This window comes from Bubalus kerabau, chromosome 14 (assembly GCF_029407905.1).
Source record: "Bubalus kerabau isolate K-KA32 ecotype Philippines breed swamp buffalo chromosome 14, PCC_UOA_SB_1v2, whole genome shotgun sequence".
Lineage (NCBI taxonomy): Eukaryota > Metazoa > Chordata > Mammalia > Artiodactyla > Bovidae > Bubalus > Bubalus kerabau.
The window spans coordinates 25,846,912-25,863,293 of NC_073637.1; the positions used below are offsets into that span (position 1 = coordinate 25,846,912).

Genomic DNA, 16,382 nt, shown 5'->3' on the forward strand with positions numbered 1-16,382 from the left:
AAAAGATATCCTTTTCATTATAGGGGACTGGAATGCAAAAGTAGGAAGTCAAGAGATACATGGAGTAACAGGCAAATTTAGCCTTGGAATACAGAATGAAGCAGGGCAAAGGCTAATAGAGTTTTGCCTAGAGAACACACTAGTCATAGCAAACACTCTCTTCCAACAACACAAGAGAAGATGCTACACATGGACATCACCAGATGGTCAATACTGAAATCAGATTGATTATAGTCTTTGCAGCCAAAGATGGAGATGCTCTCTACAGTCAGCAAAAACAAGACCGGGAGCTGACTGTGGCTCAGATCATGAACTCCTTATTACCAAATTCAGACTTAAATTGAAGGAAGTAGGGAAAACCACTAGACCATTCAGGTATGACCTAAATCAAATCCCTTATGACTATGCAGTGGAAGTGACAAATAGATTTAAGGAATTAGATCTGATGGAGAGAGTGACTGAAAAACTATGGACAGAGGTTTGTAATATTACACAGGAGGCAGGGATCAAGACCATCCCCAGGAAAGAGAAATAAAAAAAGGCAAAATAGTTGTCTAAGGAGGCCTCACAAATAGCTGTGAAAAGAAGAGAAGTGAAAGGCAAAGGAGAAAAGGAAAGCTATACCCATTTGAATGCAGGGTTCCAAAGAATAGCAAGGAAACATAAGAAAGCCTTCCTCAGTGATCAATGCAAAGAAACAGAGGAAAACAATAGAATGCGAAAACTAGAGATCTCTTCAAGAAAATCAGAGATCCCAAGGGAACATTTCATGCAAAGATGGGCACAATAAAGGACAGAAATGGTATGGACCTAACAGAAGCAGAAGATATTAAGAAGGGGTGGCAAGAATACACAGAAGAACTATACAAAACAAAGATCTTCATGACCCAGATAATCACAATTATGTGATCACTTATCTAGAGCCGGACATCCTGGAATGTGAAGTCAAGTGGGCCTTAGGAAGCATCACTATGAACAAAGCTAGTGAAGGTGATGGAATTCCAGTTGAGTTATTTCAAACCCTACAGATGATGTTGTGAAGGTGCTGCACTCAATATGCCAGCAAACTTTGAAAGCTCAGCAGTGGCCACAGGACTGGAAAAGGTCAGTTTTCATTCCAATCCCAAAAAAGGCAATGTCAAAGAATGTTCACACTACCCTACAATTGCACTCATCTCACATGCTAGCAAAGCGATGCTCAAAAATCTCCAAGCCAGGCTTCAATAGTACATGAACTGTGAACTTCCAGATGTTCAAGCTGGTTTTAAAAAAGGCAGAGGAACCAGAGATCAAATTGCCAACATCCGTTGGATCATCGAAAAAGAAAGAGAGTTCCAGAAAAACATCTACTTCTGCTTTATTGACTATACCAAAGCCTTTGACTGTGTGGATCACAACAAACTGTGGAAAATTCTTAAAGAGATTGGAATACCAGACCACCTTACCTTCCTCCTGAGAAATCTGTATGCAGGTCAGGAAGCAACAGTTAGAACTGGACATGGAGCAACAGACTGGTTCCAAATTTGGAAAGGAGTATGTCAAGGCTATATATTGTCACCCTGCTTATTTAAATTATATGCAGAATACATCATGTGAAATGCTGGACTGGATGAAGCACAAAATGGAATCAAGATTGCTGGGAGAAATAGCAATAACCTCAGATATGTAGATGACACCACCCTTACGGCAGAAAGTGAAGAAGAACTAAAGAACCTCTTGATAAAAGTGAAAGAGGAGAGTGAAAAAGTTGGCTTAAAGCTCAACATTCAGAAAACTAAGATCATGGCATCTGGTCCCATCACTTTATGGGAAATAGATGGGGAAACAGTGGAAACAGTGTCAGACTTTACCTTTTTTGGCTCTGAAATCACTGCAGATGGTGACTGTAGCCATAAAATTAAAAGATGCTTGCTCCTTGGAAGGAAAGTTATGACCAACCTATACAGCATATTAAAAAGCAGAGACATGACTTTGCCAACATAGGTCTGTCTAGTCAAAGCTATGGTTTTTCCAGTAGTCATGTATGGATGTAAGAGTTGGACCATAAGGAAAACTGAGTACTGAAGAATTGATGCTTTTGAACTGTGGTGTTGGAGAAGACTCTAGAGAGTCCCTTGGACTGCAGGATCAAACCAGTCCATCCTAAAGGAGATCAGTCCTGAATATTCATTGGAAGGACTGATGTTGAAGCTGAAACTCCAATACTTTAGCCACTTGATGGGAAGAACTGACTCATTTGGAAAGACCCTGATGCTGGGAAAGATTGAAGCCCAGAGGAGAAGGGGTCAACAGAGGATGAAATGGTTGGATGGCATAACTGACTCAATGGACATGAGTTTGAGTGAACTCCAGGAGTTGGTGATGGACAGGGAAGCCTGGCATGCTGAAGTCCATGGGATCATAAATAGTTGGACACGACTAAGTGACTAAACTGAACTTTACAACCCAGATCTTAGAGTTTTTCTTCTAATGAGGGTAATGTACATCACAGGGAATATATTTGTAAACTCGAGTATCTGCTAATTAATATCTCTGTTTATTAAAAACTACACTGTAATGAGAATGCCACACTACAAGAATCTGAAAAGTGGATAAAAGGGTATTTTTAAGACTTAAAATTGTCAGAAGATCAATATCCAGAATTCATGAACTCCCAAAATTAATAGGAAAACAATAAACAATCCAACTGAAAACTTAGAAAAGCACATTAATGGGCATTTCCCAGAAGAGGAAACACAAAAGACCCATCAACAAAGGCTCAGTCTCATTAGTAACCAAATTAAAACCATCCTGAAATACCATTTCACATTGGCCACATGGCATGAATTTAAAGCACTAAAGTCTGGTGAGATTTTAGGGGAATAGAAACTTTTAAGCTCTGCTCTCAAAGTGTAAATTGATACAATCATTTTGGAAAGCCTTGTGAAATGATTTAATAAATGTGAACATGAAAACATAAAATAACCAGCCACTCCACCCCTAGCTCACTTTCCTTAGAGAAACTCTTGCACTTGTCTCAGTTCAGTTCAGTTCAGTTGCTCAGTCGTGTCCAACTCTTTGTGACCCCATGAATCGCAGCATGCCAGGCCTCCCTGTCCATCACCAACTCCCAGAGTTCACTCAGACTCACGTCCATCGAGTTAGTGATGTCATCCAGCCATCTCATCCTCTGTCATCCCCTTCTCTTCCTGCCCCCAATCCCTCCCAGCATCAGAGTCTTTTTTGCAATGAGTCAACTCTTCACATGTGGTGGCCAAAGTATTGGAGTTTCAGCTTTAGCATCAGTCCTTCCAAAGAAAACTCAGGGCTGATCTCCTTCAGAATGGACTTGTTGGATCTCCTTGCAGTCCAAGGGACTCTCTAGAGTCTTCTCCAACACCACAGTTCAAAAGCATCAATTCTTCAGTGCTCAGCTTTCTTCACAGTCCAACTCTCACATCCATACATGACCACTCAAAAAACCATAGAACACATATGGAAGAATGGTTCTAGCATGATGTATCATAGCAAATAACTGGATGTGAGGAAAAAATTAAATTAATATAAAAATTGAACATGATAATGAATCCTATGTGGCCCTGAACATCCATGTGATGCATCTAAAAATATTATGTTGAGGAGAAAAGAGTAACTCAAATAGAAACACATAGGGTGTTAAGAACCCATTTATATGAATTTCGAAAAATTCATGTCTGTTGTCTGTGATGCATATATACATATATGGTAAAATTGTAAAGAAAAGAAAGTTAATGATAAACAAAATTTAGGACAGCAATTACCTTTGAGAAAAATTGGGAAATAAATTATGAAGCAATACTGAATAAAGTCAAAGTACTGGCACTGTTCTGTTTATTAAATTTTGGGTGGATATATGTGTCCTTTATTACTATCTTTCAAACAGTACCTATACATTAGATGCATGTGATATGAAATAATGAGAAATATGTACTTCAATTTTGTCCACTTAAAAAATTATTCACAACCTGAAAGTTGAGAATTACATTTTAGTTGGCAGGAATTTTTAGAACTTCAAGCCCAGAAGGCAGCATTTCAGGTGACCCTAAGAGAACTGCTCTGAAGAGGTGAGGGGAGGAGCCAGGTTACATAGAAGTTTTTCCACAAAGAGTACGTAGTCTGAACATCAAAAGATTATTGTTAATTAAAGAAAACCAGGTGTCTCGAGTTAAGGAATTTAGGGCTTTTCTGTGTATGGGAAGATATAAGAGTCTGGGCATACTGAAATCATTCCTTTGGTATGCATCCCAGCTATCCGGAATGAGATGTGTTTTCACATCCTGAGCTTCCCCGGGGGGAGTGGCTGCAGTCTGATGGCTGCTAGATCACAGGCATTCCTTCCTTCCTGAGTCCCCTCAGGGCTTACCCACTCACCTTTGGTGGTGGCTGCAATCTGATGGCTGCTAGATCACAGGCATTCCTTCCTTCCTGAGTCCCCTCAGGGCTTACCCACTCACCTTTCATGGTGGCTGCAATCTGATGGCTGCTAGATCACAGGTATTCCTTCCTTCCTGAGTCCCCTCAGGGCTTACCCGCTCACCTTTCGTGGTGGCTGCAATTGCTGATGACTGTGACGTCCTTTGTTTACTGATGTGGCAGGAGATATTTCATTTCTCAGTCTTCACTCCCACCTCCTGGCCAGAGATCCTAAAAGCCATTGTAATTTCCTAAGGGTGACAGAGATAGGGAGGGGCATCTTTTGCGCTGATATTTGGTTTTCATCCCTGGATTTCAAAGTAGCTCTGTAATGGGGCAAGAAAGGTGACAAAGCACCTTCCGTTACCCATGGCAAGCCCCTTCAATCACAGTTGGGTTCATTGTTAATAAACTTCCCAAAGCCCCTTGGTGTATGGATTGGGTTCCCCTTTAAAGGGTTAGAGTTTTGAACCCTAATCCCTCTCCCCTTCCAGCATCTGAGAAGGGGAGAGGAGCTGAGGTTGAGTTCAATTCCCATTGGCCACTGATTTAATCAATCAATCATGTTATCATAATGGAATCTGCAAAAAAAAAAAAAAAAAAAAGACCCTTTTGTCCTAGGAGTGTGTAATTTCCTCAGTTCTGTCTTGTCACAATAACAATTTGAAACAACGGACCCTCGGACAGACCGTGTCCCAGCTCTCGGACAGATCAGTGTTACAGCTCCTGTGTTTCAGCTCAGTTTTATTTAGAAAATAAAGGAAAATACATCCTCAAGGCATGAGGGCATGCGACACAAAAGACACGAAGAGAAGAGAGCGAGAGAGACCCCTGGCCCTTTGGCTCCTCTTTTTACCTGTTTTTTCTCCTCCCCGCCAGGCCTGTCTTATGTAAATTGGGCTAGCCAGGAGTGCTGTTTGTTCTACCTGAGGTCCTCACTCCAGTCCTCGGACTTTCCTTTGTTCTATTTTCGAGGGGTTTTCCCTTCCTTGTCTTTTAGCCACTGCCATTCTGGACTCCTTTTTCCTGTTCTAACTACCTAACAGGACTGAGCCCTTACCCTGTGGCATAGGGTAGCCAGAGGGATCATAATCAAACTATAGGTCATCCAGTTAGTGTTCATAGAGAATTAGAGGATTGATGGGTGTGAAAAATCCTTGCATATCATGTGAGAAGTAGTGAATGTAGAGAAATAGTGATACTGCTAGTGAGCTTTTCATTTATGACATTTTCCAGGGATTGTTAAATGCTGTTAAAATGGTGATAAGGCAAGGAATACGACTGTATTTGGAGAGCAGGCTGACCAAGGAGATAGCATACTAGTGTCTCAGAATAACCATCTTCTGGAGTCTGGATACCAAGTTCTTTCATAGATCAGAGATGCAGAAGGTGAGGAAACAAAGTAAAAGGTAGAGTGAGATGTACACTAGATTTTATGTGCTTGTGCTTAGTCGCTAAGTCATGCCCAATTCTTTGAGACCCTATGCACTGTAGCCCGCCAAGTTCCTCTGTCCATGGAATTCTCCAGTCGAGAATATCAGAATAGGTAGCCATCCTCTTCTCCAGGGGATCTTCCTGACTCAGACCGACCCTGGGTTCTCTGCATTGCGGTGAATTCTTTACCGTCTGAACCACCAGGGAAGACCTAAGAAACAAAGTAAAAAGGCCATTAATCTTCCAAATACCTCCAATATTTGCAGACACATCAGGAAGGGGATGTATCAATTTCCTCTTTCCTGTTTCCACAGGCGGACAGAGTTCAGAATGAAGGCACTAACTTAGTTCAACAATCTGTCAGAGGGGCAGGATTCTCTGAGGCAGGCCATTCTGTATGATTATAATAACAAAAGCAATGGAAAGCAAGTCAAAGAAACAGTTCCAACATGAAGTCAGAATTGGCTTTTCCTGGCAACAGTGAAGGTAGATGGCCATAGACATAATACAGATCGATATAATTATACAAAAGGAGCCTTGATGATCAAGTTTATTTATAGATCTTGGAGTTACAGACCTGAGAGCATTTTCTGGAAGGTCTCGAGTGTTCCCAGGGCCTGTGTTGGTGATTCCTTGAGAACTCTTATTACACCCTTACGCTGAGGTGGTAGTTTCCTGGGCTAGGACCACTGAAATTTCTTCTCTCTGTGCATCTTAGAATGTCAGATAAAGTTGGTGGAAAGGAAAGTGGAGCAGACTTCAGGAAATGAAGGCCTGAAGTCATAGGGAGTGGGCAGATTATTATAATATATATGAATGTGACCTGTAAATATTTTGAAGTCAGTTACACAACAGAGCAGGGGCTTTCCTGGTGGCTTAGTGGTTAAAGGATCCACCAGCCAATGTAGGGGATGAAGGTTCGATCCCTCAGCCAGAAAGATCCCCTGGAGAAGGACATGAAAACCCACTGCAGTATTCTTGCCTGGAGAATCCCATGGGCAGAAGAGCCTAGCAGGCTACAGTCCATGGGGGTCACAAGAGTTGGACGTGACTTAGCGATTAAACAACAACATAACAGAGCAAGGAGATTTCTTCTGATTTGCTCCTGAGAAGGTCTTCACCGATTTCTGGGAGGCAGAATTTAACTCATCACCAGAAATAACTTTGCAGAACTTCGAATTATTCACCTAACACAGAAGTTGAGGTGACAAGCTCTCTGGCAGGTATGGTTCATTCCCACTGACAGCCCCACTGCTCTTAGTTTTATAGTCCTCTTCTGTAAAGTTCATTTTCATCAACATGGAAGATTTCACAAGAGGAAATAAGCTTTCACATAGCAGAAAAGATTCCCCTTTGATGCACAAAATTCTTGAGTGGAGACTGTGAATCTGTAAACAGTGCTAATGAGCAGTGAGCTTGTTGACGGACCTGACCCTATGAGCGTTCTTTCTTTGCAGTGTACACAGATGCCCAAGAATATTTTTCTTCTTTTTTTATCTAGAGACCATATTCTTTTCATTTTATTTATTTATATTTTGGCTGCTCTGAGTGGCATGCAGGATCTTCGTTCCCTGACCAGGGATTGAGCCCTGGCCACAGCAATGAGACTGCAGAGTCCTCACCACTGGACTGCTAGGGGATTCCTCCAAGATACTTCTTTATGGACATCCAGGAACAGCCCAAAGCTCCTATCAGAGGGGTGCTGTTATCCCCCTGGTACAGATAGCGACTGAGGCTTTCGAATGTTTAAGTGTCTTCCCAGGCTCTACTATCGTACAGTGTGGGTAGAATTCAGACCAAAGCCCTCCCACTCCAAGGTAGTCTTAACTCTCATCTCAGTTCTGCAAGAGGTTGTGGGTTTGGAGATGAAAGAGTAGATGAGGAAGAAGACAGGGAGCCCGGTTTCTATAAGGGGCCCCCCTCCCCTGCAGAGGGAGGCACAGGGGAGCCTGCACTTTAATCTGTTTCTTCATTGCAGCTGCTCAGATGTGTAAGGCCCTTGGAGATTCTTAGCAGAAACTTCCATAGGAAAATGAAAGGTCTTTTGCTCAGCTTAATTCCACTTCCTAAACATAGTCATTCCCCGCGTAATCTTACTCTTTCTGCCCATGAAACAGTGTGTTCTGACTCACATAATAGACATTTACAGAGCAAGCTTTGAGGGCCTAATGAATGCCTCTTACTGTTAGCACTAAATATAATCTTCTAGAATGTGGCAACATTCTACATTTCTAAAGTTCAAGTTATAAAATGAAAACCTCTTAGATGAAAAAACAAAAGCCCTGAAGTACAAACAAATCTATGTCCTTTCAATTATTTAAAAAAAAAAACAAACTCATTTGAACTTTTTCCAATATGTAATTGAACCCATCAGCCATGATTTGGAAAAACTAGTGTTTTGTTTTTTTTTTTAAACAAATATACTTCTGGACTTGGGGGACTGTGTTTGTCATATTCCCTGTTATGTCTGGAATAAAACCTAAGGATACAGTGCTTTATTTCTCAATAAAAAGGACAACAAGGAGTTGGTGCTTTATTACGTATATGTTCAGGAAAGGAAGGTTTCCCAGGTGGCTCAGTGGCAAAGAACCTGCCTGACAATGCAGGAGACATAAAAGACACAAGTTTGATCCTGGGTCGCAAAGATCCTCTGGAGGAGGGCATGGCAACCCACTCCAGTATTCTTGTCTGGAGAATCCCAGTGATGGCGGACCCTGGTGGCCTGCCGTCTGTGGGGTTGCACAGAGTCGGACACGACTGAAGCGACTTAGCAGCAGCAGCAGAAGTGACTTAGGACACATGGCAGGAAAGGAGTGCTTAGGAAACAGAAGAGCAGGGAGCATTCCGTGAGACACAGAGCCCTGGCAGCCCCGCATGTAGCAAACACACTGGCTTTGTGGGCTGGTGGCACGAGGCTGGAGAGAGGCTGTGACTAAGCCCCCTCCCACTGATGCATCATCAGGCCCCCTGGGACTCCCACACACACTTCAGGGCACTCTGTGCTCCATTCAGAGTTTGAGGTTGAATCTTAGGCCCCTTAAACTAAGTTCACATAGGGTCCAACATCTGAAACAAATATACATGATCCAAACTGAAGGGATTTCTCTGGTGTTTCAGTCAGTAAGACTCCATGCTCCCAGTTAAAGAGGGCCTGGGTTTGATCCCTGGTCAGGGAACTAAATCCTACATGCATGCCTCAACTTAGAGTCCACATGTCATGATGAAGATCCCTCAAATCGCAAATAAGCCCCCTCACCGCTAAACAGTAAATAAATACATATTTTTTTTTAAAAGAGAGAAATGATAAAATAAACAAATCCATGGGAGAGAGGAAAGAGCTGCCTCATTTGGTGATCAAACAGTAAAGAATCCACTTGCAGTGCAGGAGACTTAGGTTCGATCCCTGAGTTGAGAAGATTCCTTGGAGAAGGAAAGACTCCAAATTTCCAGTGCAGGGGTTGCTGGTTTGATCTGTGGTCAGGGAACTAAGATCCTGTATACTGCAGGATGTTGCCAAAAAAAAGAAATGAAAAAAAATTGCAACATACGTACTAAAATTGGAATGATACAGAGATTAACATGGCCTTTGCAGCAGTATGACTCCCAAATTCATGAAGTGTTTCATATTTTTAAACCATCCCCCCAAAAAAGAAAAAAAAGTTTGCTCCTTAGGAGAGGAGTAGATAATTAGGGCTGTACTTTTTTGTATATTCAATAATCTAAATCAAAATTAGATTCCTCTTCCCCACACTTGACTTCATTTTGCAATGTGGCATTTTGATGTCAAGTTCTTTGTTCTTTGTATGCCTCTTGAAGTCAAAGCGCTTGTTCTGAAAGGTAGCTGTCAATAATTTCCAAGCAGCTAAGATATGCTCAGGCATGAGACTGGAGGACAAGCCTAAAAGGCTGATGGCACTTTTAATTTGAAAGCATTTAAATGTATTCTATTTATGAATAGCTTTCTGCCTGCATGAAAGTGTGTGTTAGTCGCTCAGTCATGTTCAATTCTTTGTGACCCTGTGGACTAAAACCCACCAGGCTCCTCCATCCATGGGATTTCCCAGGCAAGAATACTGGAGTGGGTTGCCATTTCCTTCTCCAGGGGATCTTCCTGACCCAGGGATCAAACCCTAGTCTCCTGCAATGCAAGCAGATTATTTACTGGCTGAGCCCCTGGAGAAGCCCATTACTGATGAAGGTTCATGGTCAGAAGGCACGAGCAGAACCTGTTCTGGCCAGAGGACTCACCCTGTCCTTCCAGAGACTCTTGCAGGACAAAAGCAAGCTGGGATGGCAGGAAAGGGGGATGGCAAACTGGGTTACTCTAGCCAGGATCCCAGTCCTGTCCTGATACTCCTCCCAGCTCACCTTCACCAGTGGGATTCCCTGGAGGTCTGTGTGCACCTGGCAAATAGCCCAACTTCTTCCTTGAGAGCCACAATCAATGTCCTACAGGTGGAGGGATCCAGGGGTCCAGCTTCTGCTGTCACAGAAGCTACTGGACAGGGCATCATTCTTCAACTAGAACGGGAGAAACCCCAGGAACAGCTGTCAACTTAGCTTCTTGGGCACCTTAAATAGTACTGTACACTCTCACACATTAAGAGTCATCGATGTATGTTGAGAAAAATAAGCACCACTTGATTACACTATTTCTCTCTGCAAATTCATCTCAAATTCTGAACTGTCAATTTATAACAGGTGATTCGGAACATTTAGAAGCTGGGAATCACTTGATCAAATGGAATTATGGGCCCGAGACATTGGAAGTTGAAAGATATAGGCCTTGGCAGGAAAATTATAAGTCAACTCAATTTCATAGAGGAAGGAATTGAGATGAAAAGAGAAAGGAAAATGGAATCAAAATTGGGTGATACTTGTGAGATTCTCTCTTTCGGATGGTAAATTCTTCAGCAATGCCAGGTAAAGGTTGAGTTTCATGATATTTCAAGGTAAGGACACCATTCATTCTGCAGAGAGTGTATCTTTCATTAACACACTGGTACTTCAAGAAGTCTGAAGACAGGACTTCTTGTGAAATAAGATGTGAAATAATTTGGCACTTGGCTGTCTTGGTGCCCTCTTTCAAAATGGAAGTGTCCATCTTCACTTTCCTTCATGCTTTGCAACAATGAGTTACACATTTTTCATGAAAATTGAGTGGGTATAAGATAAATATTTTCCTAGGGTGAAAGTGGAAGATTTTGAATTACATGATGAGTTTTCTCTGTAGGAAACTACTATAAAATAGAGAGTCACATTCTCAACCTGATAGTATTCATATGCATTGGGGAATTTTTTTTTTTACTTTATCTTTATTTCACTTTGCCTTGAAAAAGCAACTCACAACTTAGGAAAGTTTCTTTATCCACCAGGTAACCCCTTTTATTTTATTTTTTATTTATTTGGCTGTGCTAAGAGATGGGAATACCAGATCACCTGATCTGCCTCTTGAGAAATCTGTATGCAGGTCAGGAAGCAACAGTTAGAACTGGACATGGAACAACAGACTGGTTCCAAATAGGAAAAGGAGTACGTCAAGGCTGTATATTGTCACTCTGCTTATTTAACTTCTATGCAGAGTACATCATGAGAAACACTGGACTGGAAGAAGCACAAGCTGGAATCAAGATTGCCGGGAGAAATATCAATAACCTCAGATACGCAGATGACACCACCCTTATGGCAGAAAGTGAAGAGGAACTCAAAAGCCTCTTGATGAAAGTGAAGGTGGAGAGTGAAAAAGTTTGCTTAAAGCTCAACATTCAGAAAACAAAGATCATGGCATCTGGTCCCATCACTTCATGGGAAATAGATGGGGAAACAGTGGAAACAGTGTCAGACTTTATTTTTGGGGGGCTCCAAAATCACTGCAGATGGTGACTGCAGCCATGAAATTAAAAGATGCTTGCTCCTTGGAAGGAAAGTTATGACCAACCTAGATAGCATATTGAAAAGCAGAGACATTACTTTGCCAACAAAGGTTCATCTAGTCAAGGCTATTGTTTTTCCAGTAGTCATGTATGGATGTGAGAGTTGGACTGTGAAGAAGGCTGAGCGCCAAAGAATTGATGCTTTTGAACTGTGGTGTTGGAGAAGACTCTTGAGAGTCCCTTGGACTGCAAGGAGATCCAACCAGTCCATTGTGAAGGAGATCAGCCCTGGGATGTCTTTGGAAGGAATAATGCTAAAGCTGAAACTCCAGTAGTTTGGCCACCTCACGCGAAGAGTTGACTCATTGGAAAAGACTCTGATGCTAGGAGGGATTGGGGCCAGGAAGAGAAGGTGATGACAGAGGATGAGATGGCTGGATGGCATCACCGACTCTATGGACATGAGTCTGAGTGAACTCCGGGAGTTGGTGATGGACAGGGAGGCCTGGCATGCTGCGATTCATGGGGTCGCAAAGAGTCGGACACGACTGAGCAACTGAACTCAACTGAACTGAGGTCTTAGCTGTGGCATGTGGGACCTAGTTTTCTGAAAAGTGGAAAAAAAATTGAGAGTAAAAGTGTTAGTCACTCGATTTTGTCCGACTCTTTGTGAACCCATGAACTATAGTCCGCCAGGCTCCTCTGTCCATGGAATTCTCCAGGCAAAAATACAGATCAAACCCAGGTCACCTGCATTTAGAGCTTGGAGTCTTGGCCACTGGGCCATCAGGGAAGTCCTGGTACCTTCTTTTACATATATATTGAGTTTTATGCTTCTGAAGTCATCATATATGTCAGCAATTGATTAATATTCTCTGATAAGCTATAGGATAAAAATATATCAGTGTATTATCCAGAGGCGAAATTAAAGGGCAACTTTGATTTCCTGCAAAACAGATAACAGCTATTATCTGGGGACTAGGACATACGTCAGAAAACTTCCATGCTGATCATTTCTGTTTCTGGGCTGCCTCGGAATTGGGCAATGATTTAAAAAGTAGAGAGCTGTGAGGAGCTGATCTTCTGATCTGCCTTTTCCCCTGAGGCACAACCACTGCCTTCTGTGATGGAAAATCGTTATGTTTGCTTTGCTGCCCACAGGCTACCAGAAGCAACTGTAATGCAGTTAGCCCACCTAAGTGCCCACTTGCATCTTCTTTTCAGATAAGGAAAGAAATCAAATTCTTCAAAATCTTAAGTAAACCTCAGATGTGCCATTTAATGGGCTTCCCTGGTAGCTCAGTGATAAAGAATCTGCCTGCCACTGCAGGAGATCCATCGGTTAGGAAGATCCCCTGGAGAAGGAAATGGCAACCCACTCCAGTATTCTTGCCTAGAAAATACCATGGACAGAGAAGTCTGGTGGGCTACAGTCCATTCGCAAAAGAGGGGGACATGACTTAGAGACTAAACAGTGAGAGGGTCCTTTAATGTGAGTTTCTTGTAGCATCATCTCCAATAGGATTAGGAAATCGAGTGAAAAAAGCTGTTGTATGTGTCTCTGCCCAGAATCTTCTGATCAAGCAGATAAGCTGTTGATCAATGGATGCTCCTGATACAGGAGTTCCCTTAGCAACCGCTCAGCAGCTCTTCGAGATCTAGGGTAAAGGACTAAAGTTAGGAGCTTCTTTGAAGAATCTAATCAGAATTTTCCAACTTCCTGATGCCTATTGACAAGCATTTGGGGAATGTGTGTGTGTGCTCAGTTGGGTTAGACTCTTTGCAACCCCATGGACTGAAGCCCACCAGGCTCCTCTGTCCATGGGATTTCCCAGGCAAAAATATTGGAGTGGGTTGCCATTTCCTCTTCCAGGGGATCTTCCCAACCCAGGGATCTAACCTTATCTCTTATGTCTCCGGCATTGGCAGGCAGAAATTTTACCACCTGCGCCGCATGGGAAGCCAAGGAGGAGAAACCCAGTAAAATAAATATAAAATGGAATAACAATAAAATTAGCATGTAAATAAATTGGAATTCAGGACACATAAGTACATAAAAATATAAAACTAATCTGTGATGATTTTATCAAGTCTTCAAAACTAAAACGACTTTGGATATTCACTACTCAAGCCAACTGTTCATGGCATATATAGATAAAATTAATGCCACTTAACACACTTCAGATTTATAGACTCTAATGTAACAAATCATCCTTTCTAAAACACCATTCGATCTCATTTTTTCACTTGCTGAAAACTTTCTTATCTATGAATTATTCATAAGTTACATGTAGGATAATTTATGTAAAGCCCACCCTAAAATGAAGTCTTAATAAGGAATTAATAATTGAAATGATTTTGAGTATATCAGATAAAACATTAGTGTCAATGACTTTTGTGCAGAAGGGCATTCCAGTCAAAATACCCTTGGGGAAAAAATGTTCTTGGCCCAATACTAAACATGTAAGAGCTACTCTAATTATGTTTAATATTTTTGGCATAGGGTCAAATTCCTGTGGTTTTAAATACTACCATGGGAAAGTCTTTTGTCAAAGTGGTTTCTAAAACAAATAAAGCCTGTACATAACACAAGTGTACATACTGCAGCAACTTGATGTGGACCGCCAGCCAGGCTGTTCCAGCCAGGATGGAAGACGACAAGCCCTGTTTTAGCTCAAGTCCCTGGGACAGATCAGGAAAGGAAACAGTCCCAGGACATTTGGTACCCAAAGGATGCTGCATGATCAAGTGTGATGTAGGTAAGTGTGAGCTCCAGGAGATCAAAAACTTGGGACTTCCCTGGAGGTCCAGTGGCTAAGAATCTCTGCTCCCAATGCAGGGGACCTGGGTTCAATTCCTGATCAGGGAACAAGGTTCCACACGCCACAACTAACTGTTCATGTCCTGTGGCAACTTAAAGACCCTGCAAGTCACGATGAAGATCAAAGATCCCCCAGGCCACAACTAAGACCCAGCAAAGTCAAAATAAATAAATATTACAACAAAACCTTGTGTGGCACCAATAGCAGGAAATTTTGCGGGTGGCAGCTCTCAAGAACCACCTACTAACAACAAGGTCCTACTGTATAAGGGCTTCCCTGATGGCTCAGCAGTAAAGAATCCACCTGCAATGCAAGAAACCTGAGACACGGGTTCAATCCCCGGGGTCAGGAAGATCCCCTGGCAGAGGAAATGGCAACCCACTCTAGTATTCTTGCCTGGAGAATCCCATGGACAGAGGAATCTGGTAGGCTACAGTCCATGGGGTCACAAAGAGTTGGACACAGCTGAGCAACTGAGCACAAGCACATACTTCACCAACTGAAAAAATAAATGAAAAGATGTTAAAAGTTTACTGCCTATCAATATTTACTGAGAAAACTACTAATAGTTGTATCTCTGTAAGAAGAAGGAATAAACCAGAAAGGCAATATAGAAAGGAAGAAGAGCCAGTGAACAGCATGTACATCTTTTAAAAATCTGAAAAGAAAAAAGAGAGCGAAGAGAGGCCAGATTCAGAATCTAGGAGGTTGGCTGCATCTCTGAACCTTAGTTCTTTCATCATAAAATGGCAGGATTAGCTATTAACATCACAACTTATTTGACAAACAATAGCAGACAGTTTTCTGTTATTGATTTTTTTTTCAATTAATGTTGCTACTTAGATTTCATATACTTTTTCTCCTACTGCTTTTGATTGAATATTCTCTGCATAAGATTCTTCTTATTCCCCAAGGCTAGTCTAGCAAGCATTCATTCGATTGTGGCTTGATGGTAGTGACAGAGATATTTGTACACACTCACAACCATGAATACACACACAGTGACAGGTGTGGCTGTCCATCTCCTTGGCTGGGGCATTTGACTTTCTAGAATCTATCAATCATGATTTGTTAAGTTATGCTGCAGTAGCAACCCAATTTCATCAGCCTAAAACTAACAATATTTATTTCTCACTTGTCCCTGCAGAGTCCCCCCTGTAGGACCTAAGTGTTTTCCGCAGCCACCATCTAGGAAGGTATTGGTCAGAGTAGGGGGAGGAAGAGAGTAATGCAGAGACCACGTCCACTCACCTGTCATTGGTCAGACAAGTCACATGACCACACCTGACTCCACAGGGCAGGAAGGAAACCTTTCCATAAGCCTCCAAAGGGAATCAAAAATACCTGGTGAAAGCTAATAACTATCTCACAGTGGTGAAGTTGTTTCTCTCATTGAATTTTGAAGCATATTCAGGGTCAGTCTCACTTAAGTTTCTCTTGGACTTATGTTTTCTACAACAAAGGTTCTTATTTTTCACTTTCCAGTTAGTCCACTCTGGCTAGAAACCTTTTTTTTTCATCCTAAAACAATACCAAAATCATCAACTCACTTTGGAAATGAAGAAACAGACCATGTCTACCAGGAATCAGATGCACCGCCAGAGAAAAAGATCCCTTTCACTCTTTCATGATTAATCTGTAAATTAGAAAGCAAATGCAAATAATGTCAATGGAATATCCTGCCATATTAGATTCTCAATAACAATTTAGACTTTGCTGTGAAAATCTATAAAAAGCTATATGAAGGTCACTAGTTATCCACATTAGATCATATGACCAAGTTTTAGTTTAAAATATTTCTCATCAGTGAAACACAAAATGA

At 41.8% G+C, this 16,382-nt stretch overlaps 1 non-coding gene across 1 annotated transcript; it reads left to right on the forward strand.

The window, feature by feature from the left end:
- Positions 1 to 9,391: 9,391 nt before the first annotated feature.
- Positions 9,392 to 9,496, forward strand: LOC129627475 (U6 spliceosomal RNA). Its single transcript, XR_008702620.1, has one exon. It is a non-coding gene; the product is annotated as a U6 spliceosomal RNA (small nuclear RNA).
- The last annotated feature ends 6,886 nt before the right edge of the window (positions 9,497 to 16,382 follow it).